Source organism: Ornithodoros turicata, chromosome 3, assembly GCF_037126465.1.
Source record: "Ornithodoros turicata isolate Travis chromosome 3, ASM3712646v1, whole genome shotgun sequence".
Lineage (NCBI taxonomy): Eukaryota > Metazoa > Arthropoda > Arachnida > Ixodida > Argasidae > Ornithodoros > Ornithodoros turicata.
The window spans coordinates 67,436,698-67,452,734 of NC_088203.1; the positions used below are offsets into that span (position 1 = coordinate 67,436,698).

Below are 16,037 nucleotides of genomic sequence, written 5' to 3' on the forward strand. Positions count from 1 at the left end.
ATCTTCGTAGGCCATAATTGCAGACTTCAGGTGCCTATGCAATCGCTCGACCATTCCGTTGGCGCTGGGATGGTACGCTGCTGTGCGACAACGAGTTGTACCGAGGAGCTCCGAGAGCGTTGTAAAGAGCCGGGACTCGAACTGCCTGCCCCTGTCTGTTGTTATCTGGGAAGGAACGCCGAAGTGCGCTATCCAAGTGAACAGGAAGGCGCGCGCGACGGTCTCGGCGGTGCAATCTTGCATGGGAACGACTTCAGGCCAGCGAGTAAACCGGTCAATGCAGGTTAACAGGTACCGGTTCTTGCCTGAGGGTGGTAGCGGGCCGACGATATCGAGATGGATGTGGTCGAAACGGCAGTTGGGTACTGGAAAAGCCGATAGAGGCGAAACAGTGTGTCTGTGCACCTTGGCTCATTGGCAAGGAACGCAAGATTTGGTCCAGTTACGGATATCAGTGTTCATCGACGGCCAGACATAGCGCGCAGCGATGAGGCGTTGCGTCGCTTTGATTCCTGGATGCGACAGTTGATGAAATGCCCAGAAAATGGCACGTCTCAGACAACCTGGCACAAACGGACGTTCTGTGCCTGTGGACGTGTCGCAGTAGACGGGGGCTGGAATCCCGGGAAAGTCAATTTCCTGGAGCGCGAGTGACGAAGCGCGGGTGGATAGAATACGTTGTAGATCTGGGTCGGAGCGCTGCTGGCGGGAAATATCTGCGAGATCGACAGCAGTTTGCTCGATCGTGGAGATCCCACTAAGAGTGTCAGCAGGTACATTGTCAGCCCCTGGGACGTGCTCGAACTGTGCGTTGAACTCTGTCAGATACGCGAGATGCCGAAGTTCCCGGGGCAAGTAGCGACAGCTTCCGGAATTGTAGGCGGAGACGAGAGGCTTGTGATCTGTGAAAATAACGAAGGCTTTGTCCTCGAGGTAGTATCTGAAGTGTTTGACAGCCATGAAGGCGGCGAGAAGCTCTCGACCGAAGGTGCTGTATTTTTCCTCCGTAGGGGAGAACTTCTTGGAATAAAAGGCTATAGGTCGCCAGTGGCCCGATACGTATTGTTGGAGTACAGCACCCGCAGCGCGATTCGAGGCGTCAACCATCAAGGAGATGGGGGCCCCGTTGATCGGATGGGCTAAGGTTGTCGCTGTCGCCAAGGCCTGCTTCGCTCGCTCAAAGGCTGCAATAGTGTCGATGGACCAAGGCACGCTGTTGGGCTGAGCCGTTTGAAGCAGGTCTTCTAGTGGTCGTAGAATGGCCGCGCAGCGCGGGACAAAACGCCTATAAAAGTTAATCATGCCCAGGAAACTGCGTAGCTGGGTCACTGATGTGGGCAAGGGGAAATTCTGTATTTTGTCGACCTTGCTCGCAAGGGGAGTGATGTCTTGGGCATCAACACGGTGACCGAGAAACTCCAAGGCAGGCACTCCAAACTCGCACTTATCAGCGTTGATGAGCAAACCATGATCGGCTAACCGCTGGAACAAGGCGCGGAGATGTGTTAAGTGCTCCTCCTGGGAAGCGCTGGCCACGAGCAGGTCATCCAGGTAGGCAAATACAAAAGGTAGCCCTCGTGTGATGTTGTCAATAAATCGCTGGAACGATTGTGCCGCATTTCGTAGCCCGAAAGGCATGCGGATGAATTCGAATAGTCCAAATGTAGTGATGATTGCTGTTTTGGCGATGTCGTCTTCCGCCATGGGTATCTGGTGATAAGCCTTCATTAAATCGATTTTGGAGAAGATGGAAGCACCAGACAATCCCGCGGTAATGTCAGAGATATTGGGAAGCGGGTAACGGTCGGGAGTAGTGGCCAGGTTTAACGCGCGATAGTCGCCGCAGGGCCTCCAGTCACCTGTTTTTTGACTGACTTTGACTGACGACTTTGACTGACTTTTGACTGACTTTTTTTTGACCTGACTGATTACTTGGTGATATGGCTCCAGTGACCCAACTACCGGCAGTGTGCACTTTAAAGGGCTGGTGTGCACGTTTTTAGTTTTAGTTTTGGGAACACAGCCAAGTGTCCTGGGCTTTGCTGTATTCCCAGCGCGACGTAGACGAAATTCCTAAAAATCGGCACACCAGCCATTTAAAGTGCACCCTGCCGGTAGTTGGGTCACTGGAACCATATCACCAAGTAATCAGTCAGCTCAGGATGCTTTGCTGTGTTCCCAGCGAGACGTAGACGAAATTGCTAAAAACCGGCACACCAGCCCTTTAAAGTGCACCATGCCTGTAGTTGGGTCGCTGGAATCACATCACCAAGCAGTCAGTCAGATCAGGACACGTGGCTGTGTCCCCTGCGCGACGTAGACGAAACTGCTAAAAGCGGGCACACCAGCCCTTTAAAGTGTACCCTGTCGGTAGTTTGGTGGCTGGAACCATCCGCCGGAAGCTCCCGTCTACGCAATGGTCCAGGGAAAATGGAGGGCGCCCAAACCACGTGATCTCCAGGAGCCATTCACAGCGGCCCCGAGCTGCAGCGCGGGAAAAAAGCTGGGGCCCAGTGCGCATGCGCAGACCGACCTCCTTTCCCAACCTCCTTCCCCTTCTCTCCTCGCGTTTTTCGTCTCTCCTCTCGTCCCCCCTACCCCCCAGCCTCGTCCGTTTGTCTTCAGCGCTTGCTGTCTTGCTGTAGAGCAACGATCATGCTGTCCCAAAGCAAACAATCAAAAAGCGATGGTGTATGACAAATCAAGTTTATTTGTCCTCGGAAACTGCCTCGAAAAAGCTACAGTACATATATTTTTACGTCTTGTAACAGGCTTCACTGGAGCTTTAGGTGCTTCGACATCGAAGGGCAGTTCAGAAGCCAATGCTGAGCTATGTGCGTCGTCGTTGCCGATGGCTGCGGGAGAACTAAAACAAAACAAAACAAAATATTTTGATGATCCGTAACTCTGCACGAAAATCACTGCTATCCTAGATAATCGATCTTGATTTCGTATTTGAACACCAACGCGCATTTGTCACGAATGTTCGTAGATCACAGTGAATGAACGGCTGCGACGTGCATGAGGAGCAACTAGCATAACCACGCATAATTTGATTAGCGGCATATCAGAAACGTACAAGTTACGGCAATGCACTGCACAATGAAACGCCGCTAACGTACCGAGTGACTCGTAAATGTTGTACGTAATACACTTAACGTGATAAACCTGCATTACTTCTTTCGGTCACAAAAAAGTAACCAAACTTGTCTTACCGTTCACCTGCAGTACGTCGGAAAGAGTGCAGACTTCCTCTCTGACGATTTCTGCATCCTTTGGAGGTGCAGGGATTCCATGTCATGTTCGTCTTCCCGCTGTTGTGATGATCAGGTGGATGTGCCATTCCGTTCTCACATTAGCAGTTCGCCACAATCTAAATCTAAAGCATTCAAAACCCTCAAACTACCCCTAGCGTCTGCGTGCACAACGGTTGCAGTCCGAAGTCTGAGAGAACACGGGTGGCCGGACAGACGCGATGTCTCCTCTGTCGTTTTTCTTTCTCCTCCGTTCGACCATCCGCCGGAAGCTGCCGTTTACGCAATGGTCCAGGGAAAATGGCGGGCGCCCAAACCACGTGATCTCGAGGAGCCACTCACAGCGTCCCCGAGCTGCAGCGCGGGAAAAAAGCTGGGGCCCAGTGCGCATGCGCAGACCGACCTCCTTTCCCAACCTCCTTCCCCTTCTCTCCTCGGGTTTTTCGTCTCTCTTCTCGTCCCCCCTACCCCCCAGACTCGTCCGTTTGACTTCAGCGCTTGCTGTCTTGCTGTAGAGCAACGATCATGCTGTCCCGAAGCAGACAATCAAAAAGCGATGGTGTATGACAAATCAACTTTATTTGTCCTCGGGAACTGCCTCGAAAAAGCTACAGTACATATCTTTTTACGTCTTGTAACAGGCTTCACTGGAGCTTTAGGTGCTTCGACATCCAAGGGCCGTTCAAAAGCCAATGCTGAGCTATGTGCGTCGTTGTTGCCGATGGCTGTGGGAGAACTAAAACAAAACAAAAAATATATTGATGATCCGTAACTCTGCACGAAAATCATTGCTATGATAGGCAATCTATCTTGATTTCGTATTTGAACACCAAGGCATTTGTCACGAATGTTCGTAGATCACAGTGAATGAACGGCTGCGACGTGCATGAGGGGCAACTAGCATAACCACACATAATTTGATTAACGGCATATCAGAAACGTACAAGTTACGGCAATGCACTGCACAATGAAACGCCGCTAACGTACCGAGTGACTCGTAAATGTTGTACGTAATACACTTAACGTGATAAACCTGCATTACTTCCTTCAGTCACAAAAAAGTAATCAAACTTGTCTTACCGTTCACCTGCAGTACGTCGGAAAGAGTGCAGACTTCCTCTCTGACGATTTCTGCGTCCTTTGGAGGTGCAGGGATTCCATGTCATGTTCGTCTTTCCGCTGTTGTGATGATGAGGTGGATGTGCCATTCCGTTCTCACATTAGCAGTTCGCCACAATGTAAATGTAAAGCATTCAAAGCCCTCAAACTACACACGCGTGGCCGGACAGACGCGATGTCTCCTCTGTCGTTCTTCTTTCTCCTCCGTTCGACTGCTTCCGTTGAGCGGTTCGCGCGTTCGGATGCTCGCTCCTCAGTCAAATGACTCTCGCCCAATCAGCGCGAAGGAAACTGACGCCAGTTTTTTAGACCAATGAGCATCCAAATATTTATACATATAATGCGCAGCCAATGAGAGATCTTCCGAGCTGGCACGCCGGTGGCGACAATATTTTCGAGGCGGTGCGTTTCGCTTTAGAGCCGGCGGCTGGTTCGACCGACCGTTTGGATACGCGCGCCTCAATCAAATGACTCTCGCCCAATCAGCGCGAAGGAAACTGACGCCAGTTCTTGGAGACCAATGAGCATCCAAATATTTATACATATAATGCGCAGCCAATCAGAGATCTTCCGAGCTCGCACGCCGGTGGCGACAATATTTTCGAGGCGGTGCGTTTCGCTTTAGAGCCGGCGGCTGGCTGGAACCGTGTCACCAAGTAATCTGTTAGCCAAGACGCTTTGCTCTGTTCCCAGGGCAAAATAGACGAAATTGCTAAAAACGTGCACACGAGCCCTTTAAAGTTGACACCGTGTGTAGTTTTGTCGCTGGAACCATATCACCAAGTAATCAGTCAGCTCAGGACGCTTTGCTGTCTTCCCAGCGCGACGTAGACGAAATTGGTACAAACGGGCACACCAGCCCTTTAAAGTGCACACTGCGTGTAGTTGTGTCGCTGGAACCATATCACCAAGTAATCCGTCAGCTCAGGACGCTTGGCTGTGTTCCCAGCGCGACGTAGACGAAATTGCTAAAAACAGGCACACCAGCCCTTTAATGTGCACCCTGCCGGTAGATGGATCACTGGAACCATATCACCAACTAATCCGTCAGTTCAGGACGCTTGGCTGTGTTTGCAGCGCGAAGTAGACGAAATTGCTAAAAACTGGCACATCAGCCCTTTAAAGTGCACACTGCGTGTAGTTGGGTCGCCTGAACCATATCACCGACTAATCCGTCAGCTCAGGACGCTTGGCTGTGTTCCCAGCGCGACGTACACTGTAAATTTCAGAACACCTTTTTTGGTGTGTTTGAGGTGTAATTAGGGTGTAACATTGCATACACTCCCCTATTACACCTTCTACGGAAAAAACAGTCACCAGAAGTGGTGTTAATGGGGTGTTAGTGTTTCGAAACACCCTCTTTCCAACGTGTTATCACATTTTGGTGTAAATATGGTGTAAATGAACAACATATACACTAATGAGACTTTTACTTGGGGGATATCCACAGTGGGTGAAACATGTGTTCCAGTTTGACATTTTCTTAAGAAAAGGCAATGAATAGATATGTGGCGAATAACGAAGTACCTCCTTGTGCTGTCAGTAGCTAATATTTACGACATGACTTCATAATTAACTAATACCATAAAGTAAAAATTACTTGTCCTGCCCAATGTTTTTGTGGACATTATATCAGATGTCAGCCCAATACAGTGTGGTAAGCAAGTGCAGTGCATATTCAGCAAAAAATAATTACGATAAAGGATTGACAGAGCAAAAAGTTGTGTATTCACAGAACAGAGGAAGAGAGCATTTGCATAACGAATACAAGGGTACATATTGCACTAACAAACACGATGTTAAAGTATGTATGTTCAAGTGAACAAAATTTGTACTAATATCTGTATTTATTAATTTTATTTTTATTATATTTTATTTTATTTTATTTATTTATATGTATTCATCTGTATCATCCGTATCATTTATGTATCTGTATCAGTTTGGCTTACAGTGGTTGCTGGAATTAGATTATTGAGATTCCAGAGCCCAGCCATGGCATCTTCAGACATTCCTCAGACGCGTTCGCGGACTTCATTTCACCGTGTCCCATATACGACACATGGTGCACTCCATTTACACCCTTTCCAGAAGGGTGTACAGATTCCACTGGGTGTAGGATTACACCCAAAAGAGAGTCAGTTATGATACCGTTGAAATACACCAATTTGGGTGTAAGGAATACACCTTTTCTGAGGGGTGTAACTTTTCCAAAGGGTGTCGATATACACCAAAAAGGGAGTCAGTTATGATACCGCCGAATTACACCAAAAATGGTGTTTTGAAATTTAGTGTGTAGACGAAATTGCTAAAACGGGAACTCCAGTCCTTTAAAGTGCACCCTGCCGGTAGCTGGATCGCTGGAACCATATCACTAGTGCCTTCATAATTTGCCCACGTCTCGTAAGCGTCATTTGACCTCATTTCTGAATGCACTCATACTGACTTCACACCCCTCAGGCCTCACCAGTGACTTCACTCACACAGACCTGGCGCCCCTCAGACCTCATGAGTGCACTCACAGGAGGTCTCATGAGGGGCAAAACCTCATGAGTGCACTCACAGGAGACTTCGTGAGGGCAAGACCTCATGAGTGCACTCACAGGAGACCTCATGAGGGTTAAGAACCTCATGATTGCACTCACGGATGGCCTGATCGCGGGCTTGCACTCACTCACCCTCACCTCAAAGGCGTGAGGTGAGGGTGAGGGGCACTCATGAGCGCCCTCATGAGTGAGTTCGCCCAGCTATGCCTCGAGGTCGTTTAGCCGACTATTTATGGACGATACATGTGCAGTGGTTTGAGAGTTATGTGCACGGAGCTCTTCCACGTCGGACTGAAGTCTTTGAAGGAGACCAAATTGCGTGTCCTTAATCGAAGTTATTTCGTCTTCGACAAGGCTTAATTTGTGTGAAAGGACAGATATAGCGTTGTCTGTAGATTGTTGATTTACCTGTAGAGCTTTTACTTCTGACATCAATGTTGTTACATTCCCATCTAATTTGGTTAGGATATCAAGAGCACGGCTAAGTTCCGGCACGGCTGTTCCTCCTGTGATTTTGTTATCGTGATTTTGTCATCATTATGTCAATATGTATATGTGAAAGTAAGATTACGGGGTTTGAACCCCGTACCTTGTTCCCCTGTCGCACCCTGAGAGGTCTCGTTTGACAAAATCGCGTTTGAAAAATCATTTTTCTAGACCAATCAGCGAGCGTTCTCCTTATAGCATCAGCGCGAGGTTCCAGGCAGATCACAGGCTGGTACTGCTCTTCACCGCCGTTGCGCACGGTCGCTTTTTGCGGCATACTTTAAATTCAATTTCTGCGATAATCATGACTCTGTGGTGTGAATTACTTCGCATGGTGCATGTTACTGGCCTACTGAACAGTTTTATAGGAAGAAAACTGGGTGTTAAAAATGACTTATGTGCTACTTTAAAGATGTCCTAAGCTGATTTTGTAACATGTATATGTGAAAGTAAGATCACGGGGTTTGAACCCAGTACCTTGTTCCCCTGTTGCACCCTGAGAGGTTGCACCCTGTCGCCTTTGACAAAATCGCTTCCAAAACGGCACTCCAAATGGCCAATGTCATCAAATTCGTGGCTTAATATCATTTGATACAACAATAATATTGAAGGATTACAGGAGGTCGCAAAAAAAAAATCAGGTTAAAACGTCTGATGAAAGTGTGTGTGTCATTTTACCGAATGCCGTTAGGTGTTTTGATGTGTGCAATTTGTTTCCCAGAAAAAAAACTCACATAAACATGGGTCCGCGCCTTCACCCTTAACTCGCCACTCCGGGTATTACAAAGAGGAGAAGGTATGATGGCACGTCACCGATGACGCTACAAGGAGAACTCGTTCTGGTTCGCCGGTCAATGGGGGTCAGCGCCGTATCCCTGTAGCACCCCGATTCGTCCAAATGTTTATTTCGTCCAAGTAACCACAACGTCCAAGTACACAGTACGTCCGAAAAAAATTGGACGTGGTGGGCATTGGACGAACTGAATCAGAGGGGGGAAAACTTGCCCAACCTGTCCAAATACCCGTATCGTCCAAACGCTTGTTTCGTCCGAAAAGGGAGGGGGATCCCCAAATACGAGTGAACAATTGCTTCGTTTACGATCGAAGGTAGGATTTAACATTCCCACCGAAAGATGCCATGCCATACACCGAGTAAAACGAAAAACAAATGCCTGCTCTGTTTAATTATTATTATTTAAAATTTTTCTCATTCCAACAACTGACTTATTAGTTGAAGGTAAGATTTAAAGATTCCCACTGAAAGATGCTATACACCGAGTGAAAGCGAAAAACAAATGCTCAGCTCGCTCTGTTTATTTATTTATTTTTTCCTTTGAACAACTAATTTATCAGTTAGCATGGCCCAGCAAGTGGGACATGCGCTGCATGTATGTATTGATGCCATGAGCAAACTGCTCTGTTACGTCTCTGAAGGGTGCCTCGAGCATCATTTCCCCTGAGCTGTATCTTCCGTACGCCCATGAGAAGGAAGAGCGAGCCTCTTGTATCGCCGCGTTGTTCTCCACGAAATTGCGTCGTCTCCTGTTTGGCGAAGCCCCGTTCAGCAGCTGCCGAATGCGTACCTGCAAGTGGCTGTAAGAAGCATAAATACAAAGAAAGCAAGCGAGGAAGTATATATGCTATATTCTATTAATTACACTATAACTATATTTCGGAGAATATAGTTCCCTGATTATGCGAATTTGTTGCTTACCTGGTTAGCATTGTGTATGCTTGACTGAAATTCGACGAGGAACTTCGAAAGCGTCATGTGGGGTTGGCTTTTTCATTCATTCATTTTTTCATTTCATTCGCAGCGAATTATGCCACCCTTCGGCGGGATTGTTTGTGCGGAGATCGTCCTCATCCGCAAAATAATTCCACAGAGGAACGTTGGTAAGCCACTGCCGCTCGAAGTAGTCTACGTAAAGGCAAAGGGCCGCTTCCATCCTGGGGTCTTCCAACCGTGGTCTCGTTGGCTTCAGAGAAAATCTCCAGTGTGGCTCCACAAGTTCCGGCGGAGGCACACTGAGTGCGGCACACCTGCGCAGCCAAGCTCGGACGCCGTCGAACCCTTGAGCACCATAAGCTCCATTGCCGGAATAGAGACTCTGCATTGAGCATAACATATCTCCTTACTTTTATGGGCACGTTCTCACGACACACACACAAACACAAAAATAAGAATAAAGAGCATGTCAACTGTTGAAATTATGTGTCCGTTGTCGCCTCCGACACGTGAGAGGACTTATTTTTTTCTTCTTCTTCTTTTGGCAAATGTGGGCGCAGAGAATTTCAACACAAATAACAGCCATGCACTTATTGTGTGTACAGATATTGTGTATATACCCAAACATAGTACGACACAAGCTCAAAATAGAGACCAAAACTGTGAAGGATATTGGGTCGCTGATTTTCCATTCCTCTGCGAGAAGAGTGGTTACACCGATTAGACAAACTCACTTGATATTGGGTTCAAAATATCTGAGAGGCATGTAATCTCTGAAATTTACACAGCATAACACAGAATACCGGAAGTAATCATACGGGTGGTTACCTTGAGGCCGAGCTCGCCAAGCTTTCTTTGAAGACACTGGCCGAAGTGGAAAAGATAGCCTTTTGTTGTCGACTGTGGGAAGACTGACTGAAATGCGCGCATGGCGGCTTGCTCAAAATCAAAGTGACCGATTCCTGATGACATTGCTCCCACTGTACTGTGCCTGTGAATGATGGATCGCGGCAAATAAATCACTTACATATATCGTGCGTGAGAGCAAGCAAAATAAGACAAATGACATTTTGCTCAAGTGCTATCGAAAGATTAGTCCGGTAGCACAGGGCATAGATAAAGCATAATTTTATTAGCAAAGAATGTTCTGACATGGTCGCCTATAAGTGCACACATAGCTCCTCTCGAGTGCGTCCTTAACAGCCTGGAAGAAAGCTGTATATGTCGTAGCAGCTTTATCAGGCAGAAGTCCCACCACGAGTGGAACGGCTTCGCACCGTACGAAACCGTGAACGGAATAGAGTTGAGCGAACATCGCCGGTTTGTAGGACAAGGTCCCATCACACACCCAGTGGTGGGAAGCGTGTAACATGTCCAGGTCCAGATCCGATGAAATAGCCAAAAAGGGTGGATCCGAACGCTGCAGTATCATGTACGACCCTGGTGCTCCCGACCGCGAGTCCTCCCACGTCTTCGTGAGCCCCTCCCACGTGTCCGCAGGATCTCCAATTCCATGGAGAACAGGGTACCTCATATTTAAGTGCCTTTGATACGTCGAACGGACCGAGCTGTCAGAAACAGAGAGATTATAAGAAGAAAATAATTTGTCAACGGCACGGGGAGCGTCTACCATCTACTGTACAGTGTGTCCAGCAGAGATAACCTGACCAGACTGTCTTACGAATAAAGCGATAAACGAAAACCTGCGACGATCTTTGTGGTACTTAAATTAGAAACAGGTGCAACTCGTGGTGTAGCACCTGTTTCTAACTCAAGTACCACAATGATCGCCTCACTCTTCCGTTTACCGCTCTGATTGTAAAACGGTCTGGTCAGGTTACCTTGGGAGACACTGTATCGGAATCCTGTAATACGTGTACCCCCCCCCCAATTATAGGGACAGGAAAGGCTAACAATAACGGTTCGCCACAACCACGGGCCCTAAATTTCTACTGCAGCTCGCTGCAGGACTAACGACCGCCCAGGGTAGAGTGCCCAAGCCAGCGCACAGCCACCCACCCGCCCACCCACCCGGCGGCCTTTCGTCGATGTTAACCGAACAAGGCCGTCCACCAAATAACACTGAAGATAGCAGCTCACATACCGGAACACGGGAAGATGCCTCTCGATGTCTGCACATCTATCGCGGGGGACATCTGCGTGCTGGTCAACAAATTTTTGCAGAAGAACATTGTAGGCTTCCTGTGGCTTGTTGACCATTCCCTGGAATATCTCCTCCCTGGTGGTTCTTTCGAAGTGTTTCGCCGATACCTGGAACACATGCGCATGGTATAGATGGGATACGTCAAACACTATACAAGAAAACAATTTAGGTGCAATACAACAACGGGGCCATGATGGTGTAAAATAGTTATCTGAAGAAATAGATACAAACCTTTGGTTCAACCTGGGACTCTGGGCTGCAGATGTGATGACAATCTTCTGGGCTACCGTAGACAACGCCGGCTTTGACTTTGAGGCGGGGAATTGCGAATCCCTGGACGTGCTCGCGTTCCTTTCGGTAACGGCATCCGCCGCACACATAGTATGCTGTACATTCGCCATCTCGTGCAGTGTAGTTCGAGTGGAATACGTACTCGTACATCACGGGTTCATTTGCATGGCTGCGAACTAGCAAAAGCGGCTTCCCTCTCGAGGTCTTGGACCATTGGTACCCCTGGAGCTCTGCCATCGAGTCAGAATCGACCCCACCTGAGTACAGTCTAACACGGACCCCGCAAAGTAGATGTTTTAAGTACGTGGTTGGCGGACCACGAAAATGACCTGTATGACCAAGTCCAAGCCTAATTCTTTAGGAACACGCCGTTTGTGAAAAGGACGTTGATCTTTTTGCACACGGTACTAAGGTCGATGCACGCTGGAAACAGCAACGCAGGCAAGTTTCCTTTCAGATCCCTAGACGTTTCCAGGAAAGATAACTGACATTGGGAAACGCGGTACTCAGCGAGAACAAGATATAGAAAACAACACATTGTTAACTAGACGGTCACTGTAGGTCGGCGGTCTTGTGAACGAGTTTGTGTTTTCTGTGATTCCCCATTTGACCAATAATCCGTTTGCTTTCATGAATACAGTCACCTGCTGTTCATCCAGTGTCAAAATGGAACACCGTGGAGGCGAACTGATAATTCCTGTGCTTTCATGAATGCCGCCATGCAGCCGCCTGCCGAAAGCAGCAGGGCCTTTGGGCATTCCCCCATTTGGACGAAATGAGCTATTGGACGGTACGCTGGGCAAGTTTGTAGTCGCCTGTTCATTTCGTCCAAGTGTGCAGTACGTCCATTTTTTTTTCGGACGAATTAAATATTTGGACGTTGTGAGTACTTGGACGAAATAAACGTTTGGACGAAATGGGGCGTAACCCCGTATCCCTTTGCCGCCGTAAACCAGTTTTGCCAGTTCTCCCGGAGAATTGGGGATAGAAGAGCGGCCGAATCATTACCGAGCGAGGAGAAAGGTTTTTTCAGAACCCCGAACAGCCGGGTCAGCAGACGACAGAGGAGTAGAAGACAACATTTTTCTAGACCAATCAGCGAGCGTTCTCCTGATAGCATCAACGCGAGGTTCCAGGCAGATCACAGGCTCGTACAGCTCTTCACCGCCGTTGCGCACGATCGCTTTTTGCGACGTACTTTAAATTCAATTTCTGCGATAATCATGACTCTGTGGTGTGAATTACTTCGCATGGCGCATGTTACTGGCCTACTGAGCAGTTTTATAGGAAGAAAACTGTGTGTTAAAAATGACTTCTGTGCTACTTTAAAGATCTCCTAAGCTGATTTTGTAATATGTACGCTCTTAAAAATGAACTTCACCACATAGCACGCTCCTAGCCAACCAACATCCCGAATGACAAAGTGCTCGGCCGAGATTCTGAAAACGGGAGGCGGAGTCTATTCTGTGCCGTGCATAATGGCCCCGCCTCCCGTTTTCAGCAAATCTAGGGCGCGCATGTTGTCATTCGGGATGATGATTGGCTAGGAGCGTATCATGTGGTTAAGTTCATTTTTAAGAGTGAATATGCGAAAGTAAGATCACGGGGTTTGAACCCAGTTCCTTGTTCCCTGTTGCACCCTGAGAGGTCGCGTCTGACAAAATCGCTTCCAAAACGGCACTCGAAATGGTCAAATGGCCAATTTCATCAACTACGGGGCTCTGTCATTGGATATAAAAATAATATTAAAGATGTCCTAAGCTGATTTTGTAATATGTATATGTAGAAGCAAGATCACGGCGTTTGAACCCCGTATATTGTTCCCCTGTTGCACCCTGAAAGGTCGCGTTTGGCAAAATCACTTCCAAAACGGCACTCGAAATGGCCAAATGGACAATTTTGTCAAGTAGTATAGTTTAATATAAAAGCGATATAAAATATAAACCGGTATCATTTGTATATTACTCACTCAACGCAAAGTTGTCTGTTGTGTCAGCCCTTTGGAGTTCCGGAAAGAATGACTGTCCGCCTTTCGAACTCCTTCAGACCTGCCATACAGTTTCAGCGCATGCGTATTACGATAAGACTGGGACTGGGAACCCTGTTTGAGTCGCAACTTTGAAAACCCAGGGTGCGTCAGGGTCAACACTCACACATCATCCCGTGGTTGGTATGTGTCCTGGAGGACGTACTGACTAAAAATAGGCGATGACGTTTCCAGAATTTGACTGTCTTTGTCGACAAATCGTAATCTAAACATGGGCCCTGTGCAAAAATCGACGAAATCCCCATTGGCGCAATGCATTAAAATTCATTTGGCCAGAGTGCACTACACTTATATTCTGCTAGCGCAATTCATGTCTCCAGGGGTTCTCTTGATGGTGTTCTTCTGTATTAGACGATGACATCTTAAAATTTTTATTCTGGTGTGCTGTTAATTGGCATAAACGCTGCCTCCCATTCTATTCACATCCTGTAAGGCCGCTTCCCGCATAGGGGCTGAGCATAATGGCGGAGCGCGCCGGCGAGGTGGTGACCGCGAATTTTGTGATTGTCAGGCTGGATATGAAACGTCCGTTGTTTGTGCAAGCGAGGGTCCAAGTTGCAATGCCCATGCCCAAAGAAGTTACTTGCATCCTCCCCCCAAACAATCAGTGTACAGAGCTGTACCCCGGCGGGAGAGGTGTCACCTTTCAACTATAGAGTTCCTACTGCCCTCATATAAAGTCCATGCACGAATCATTCACGACATCGATTATCGAAGAGTTCATACACTATTACAATACCCTGAAACAGCGTTCCATCACGGGCCTATACTTGTCCTGTCATGCCTGAAATGCGCTGAGATATACATAGTACGCTGAAATAAAGCTGAAAGTACCAATTGAGAGCACAAGTCTTACATAGATATAAGTTCCTAAGTGTATCCCTAAACCTGTCTGTGCCTTTGAACGAAGTAAGATACGGAGTTTTGCTCATACCTTTGCAAAATATCGGACGTGGTTCCTTCTTCTGCTTCTTCTTCTTCTAACTGGTGTGGCACATAGCCAGAGGCAATAGGCCACGGGTCAATGTGTCGGTGCAAGGGAATGACTAATGGGATGACGAGATGAACGATAGTACAGCATGGAAAACAGCTGATGGGGCAGATGAATCCCAACCGATACGATGGAGGATAAGGATAAGGGAACAGAAAAGTTGCGGAAGGGGATGGCCAGAAATTGGAGACAGATGGACGTATAAGAGGGGCAAAAAAGAAAGAAGTGATCCATTGCCTCATCAGACCACTGATCTCGATCGTAAAAGGCTGGATCGCGGATAGGGAGCGCGAGCGTGAAGAAACCGGCCGCCATCTTACGGTGCCCACAACAGCCGCCGGAGCGATCATGGCAACTTCTTGCAATTACGGTCGTACCAACCGTACTGGCAAGGTTACAGGGCCTAAACTTATACAGGTGAGTCACTCTTCATCAAGGAATAAATAGGCGTCCATTCTGTACATTTATTTGACCATTATGTAGTGTTTTTTTTTTTGCCCAAAACGAGCACTGGATGCAGGTTGCTCGATCGCTCTTCCGACGTTCAATCGAGCACACTTGCATTTTACCCGGCGGCAAATACAGTTTGAGTGCATAATATGCTTGAAAGAACATGTTACACTACACAGGTAGTGTTGTCATCAATATATGTGCGAACACTCGAGCGCTTTTTTGCATGCATTGCTAGCATGGTACACGGTGTTCTCTGCGGAAGCAAGGGCCACATTCATTTCTTTGAATTACCTTCGCGCACAAGTTCGGTATTACGTCATAATAAGACCACGATGGAACTTTATGGAACAATTTTTGTCCAGAACGCAGCACGGGATATTACATACATGGTTGTTGTTAACCTCACATCGTTTCTTATTGAAATATTGGCTAAGAAACGTACTGTAGTACAATCCCCAGCGCTGCACTGCCGTGACGGTCTAGTTTCGGAATGCAAAACATAACGTAATTAAGAATCGAACGACAGGACACCTGTGAAATACTGTTAGGATACATCAATATACTGGCACCTTACAAAATTGTGTGATGACAAACAACACTCAACGCCTGCAGCGCAATAAATACTCACAATCTCCCTTACCTCCCATTGTTTTCTATGGGCACACACTGCGTTTTAGGGCCTCCCAACATGGCGGCCCGAATGCACGCCTCTCCCCCACGAGCCCCTCTCCCATGCGCGATCCAGCCTTTATACATCAGTGCATCAGACGGACAATGCGGGCAGCGAGGGAACGGCCGCGTACGCGCCCGACAAAGTTAGAAATTAAGGGGGGAACCCCGCAAAAGAATTTTGTGATGATTACTCGATGATTCGCCACGATGGAGAAAGAAGGAAAGCCCAGATGAATCGGACGAGAACCGGCGTATTCGTCCGGCTGTGCTGTCTGGGGGTTTTCTGAG

The 16,037-nt window shown here is 47.7% G+C and overlaps 1 protein-coding gene across 1 annotated transcript in view; it reads right to left on the reverse strand.

The window, feature by feature from the left end:
• The window catches only part of LOC135388567 (aminopeptidase N-like), a 300,033-nt gene extending 285,387 nt beyond the window's left edge, over positions 1-14,646 (reverse strand). Inside the window, exon 1 of the mRNA XM_064618186.1 lies at positions 14,568-14,646. The gene's annotated coding sequence lies outside the window, so the exon portion shown is untranslated. The remainder of the gene's footprint in view (positions 1-14,567) is intronic.
• Between the last annotated feature and the right edge of the window lie 1,391 nt (positions 14,647-16,037).